The sequence below is a fragment of the Acipenser ruthenus genome, chromosome 40, assembly GCF_902713425.1.
Source record: "Acipenser ruthenus chromosome 40, fAciRut3.2 maternal haplotype, whole genome shotgun sequence".
NCBI lineage: Eukaryota > Metazoa > Chordata > Actinopteri > Acipenseriformes > Acipenseridae > Acipenser > Acipenser ruthenus.
In genome coordinates, this window is record NC_081228.1 from 10,898,605 (window position 1) to 10,901,914 (window position 3,310).

Consider the following 3,310-nt stretch of genomic DNA (forward strand, 5'->3'; position numbering starts at 1 on the left):
GTGCGTTCGTTAGGGCAGCACATATACTAAAATTGGAACGATACAGAGAAGATTAGCATGGCCCCAAAGGGAGATTAGATAAAGGGGTATTCAGAACAGAAAATAGGAGGGTCTGGACCAGCTTCCCAGTAATGTTTTTGAAGCTGACACCCGGGGATCCTTCAAGAAGCTGCATGATGAGATTCTGGGGTCAATAAGCTACTAACAACCTATCGAGCAAGATGGGCTGAATGGCCTCCTCTCGTTTGTAAACTTTCTTATGTTCTTATGTTCTTAACACTAACCCCGGCTATTAAGCCTATCTCCTTCTGAGGTGCAGTAACATTCTGCACCAACAGAGGGGGTGGGACCCTGGTCAACCTTCTACGTAACGGGTCAGTATTTGCATATCTCCCAGCTGTCTCTCTGATGTATAGCTGTGCTCACTTCTTTATTAAACGTGAGTTTAAACTGTTATTCTTATTATTAATAATATTATTACCTCTGACCGTATAACCTGGCATCCTTCACTCCTGTTCCTGGAAGAATGGCCTCCAGCTGAGGTAGTTTCATCAGTTATTTCTTGTAACTGTTTTTAAACTAGATGACCACTACATCGTGTCTAAAGGTATAATTGCAAGAACTGTGTAGTTCTGTATTCCTAATAATCATTGAGTGCAATTATTAAACCCTAACTCTGACCCTAGCCCCGAGTATTAAGCCCCCTCCTCTGAGGTGTCAGTTGCATTCCGCGCTGTGATACGAAACGGGACCCTGGTCAACCTGCAAGTCTTTTGGTATGCTGGCCAATCCGGAATGCTCAACATCATAGGTAACATGTCAGTATTTGCATATCTTTCCCAGCCGGTTTGAAGGTGCAGACTTCTTTATTCAGCCACTTTCTGCAAACGTGATATCCTCAGAGTTTGTAACCCTCTGCGTGTTGATTGTGGACAACCATGCATATACGCAGAGCAAATGGAAACAATTGGACTATGCTTGACACACCACAAGACCAATCGCTCTTTAGCCACTCGCTGCACATAGAGGCGCATCAGCTAAGCACCGTGCGTTCGTTAGGGCAGCACATATACTAAAATTGGAACGATACAGAGAAGATTAGCATGGCCCCAAATGGAGATTAGATAAAGGGGTATTCAGAACAGAAAATAGGAGGGTCTGGACCAGCTTCCCAGTAATGTTTTTGAAGCTGACACCCGGGGATCCTTCAAGAAGCTGCATGATGAGATTCTGGGTTCAATAAGCTACTAACAACCTATCGAGCAAGATGGGCTGAATGGCCTCCTCTCGTTTGTAAACTTTCTTATGTTCTTATGTTCTTAACACTAACCCCGGCTATTAAGCCTATCTCCTTCTGAGGTGCAGTAACATTCTGCACCAACAGAGGGGGTGGGACACTGGTCAACCTTCTACGTAACGGGTCAGTATTTGCATATCTCCCAGCTGTCTCTCTGATGTATAGCTGTGCTCACTTCTTTATTAAACGTGAGTTTAAACTGTTATTATTATTATTATTATTAATATTATTACCTCTGACCGTATAACCTGGCATCCTTCACTCCTGTTCCTGGAAGAATGGCCTCCAGCTGAGGTAGTTTCATCAGTTATTTCTTGTAACTGTTTTTAAACTAGATGACCACTACATCGTGTCTAAAGGTATAATTGCAAGAACTGTGTAGTTCTGTATTCCTAATAATCATTGAGTGCAATTATTAAACCCTAACTCTGACCCTAGCCCCGAGTATTAAGCCCCCTCCTCTGAGGTGTCAGTTGCATTCCGCGCTGTGATACGAAACGGGACCCTGGTCAACCTGCAAGTCTTTTGGTATGCTGGCCAATCCGGAGGGCTCAACATCATAGGTAACATGTCAGTATTTGCATATCTTTCCCAGCCGGTTTGAAGGTGCAGATGTGCAGACTTCTTTATTCAGCCACTTTCTGCAAACGTGATATCCTCAGAGTTTGTAACCCTCTGCGTGTTGATTGTGGACAACCATGCATATACACAGAGCAAATGGAAACAATTGGACTATGCTTGACACACCACAAAACCAATCGCTCTTTAGCCACTCGCTGCACATAGAGGCGCATCAGCTAAGCACCGTGCGTTCGTTAGGGCAGCACATATACTAAAATTGGAACGATACAGAGAAGATTAGCATGGCCCCAAATGGAGATTAGATAAAGGGGTATTCAGAACAGAAAATAGGAGGGTCTGGACCAGCTTCCCAGTAATGTTTTTGAAGCTGACACCCGGGGATCCTTCAAGAAGCTGCATGATGAGATTCTGGGGTCAATAAGCTACTAACAACCTATCGAGCAAGATGGGCTGAATGGCCTCCTCTCGTTTGTAAACTTTCTTATGTTCTTATGTTCTTAACACTAACCCCGGCTATTAAGCCTATCTCCTTCTGAGGTGCAGTAACATTCTGCACCAACAGAGGGGGTGGGACCCTGGTCAACCTTCTACGTAACGGGTCAGTATTTGCATATCTCCCAGCTGTCTCTCTGATGTATAGCTGTGCTCACTTCTTTATTAAACGTGAGTTTAAACTGTTATTCTTATTATTAATAATATAATTACCTCTGACCGTATAACCTGGCATCCTTCACTCCTGTTCCTGGAAGAATGGCCTCCAGCTGAGGTAGTTTCATCAGTTATTTCTTGTAACTGTTTTTAAACTAGATGACCACTACATCGTGTCTAAAGGTATAATTGCAAGAACTGTGTAGTTCTGTATTCCTAATAATCATTGAGTGCAATTATTAAACCCTAACTCTGACCCTAGCCCCGAGTATTAAGCCCCCTCCTCTGAGGTGTCAGTTGCATTCCGCGCTGTGATACGAAACGGGACCCTGGTCAACCTGCAAGTCTTTTGGTATGCTGGCCAATCCGGAGGGCTCAACATCATAGGTAACATGTCAGTATTTGCATATCTTTCCCAGCCGGTTTGAAGGTGCAGACTTCTTTATTCCGCCACTTTCTGCAAACGTGATATCCTCAGAGTTTGTAACCCTCTGCGTTTTGATTGTGGACAACCATGCATATACGCAGAGCAAATGGAAACAATTGGACTATGCTTGACACACAACAAGACCAATCGCTCTTTAGCCACTCGCTGCACATAGAGGCGCATCAGCTAAGCACCGTGCGTTCGTTAGGGCAGCACATATACTAAAATTGGAACGATACAGAGAAGATTAGCATGGCCCCAAATGGAGATTAGATAAAGGGGTATTCAGAACAGAAAATAGGAGGGTCTGGACCAGCTTCCCAGTAATGTTTTTGAAGCTGACACCCGGGGATCCT

The 3,310-nt window shown here is 44.1% G+C and overlaps 1 non-coding gene and 3 pseudogenes across 1 annotated transcript; all 4 read left to right on the top strand.

Annotated features, from left to right (window-relative positions):
- Window positions 1-105, top strand: LOC131708150 (U6 spliceosomal RNA). Its single transcript, XR_009311281.1, has one exon. It is a non-coding gene; the product is annotated as a U6 spliceosomal RNA (small nuclear RNA).
- Window positions 106-1,046: 941 nt separating this feature from the next.
- On the top strand, window positions 1,047-1,111 carry LOC131708184 (U6 spliceosomal RNA; annotated as a pseudogene).
- A 992-nt stretch (window positions 1,112-2,103) lies between these two features.
- On the top strand, window positions 2,104-2,168 carry LOC131708185 (U6 spliceosomal RNA; annotated as a pseudogene).
- Window positions 2,169-3,149: 981 nt separating this feature from the next.
- On the top strand, window positions 3,150-3,214 carry LOC131708186 (U6 spliceosomal RNA; annotated as a pseudogene).
- Window positions 3,215-3,310: the final 96 nt, after the last annotated feature.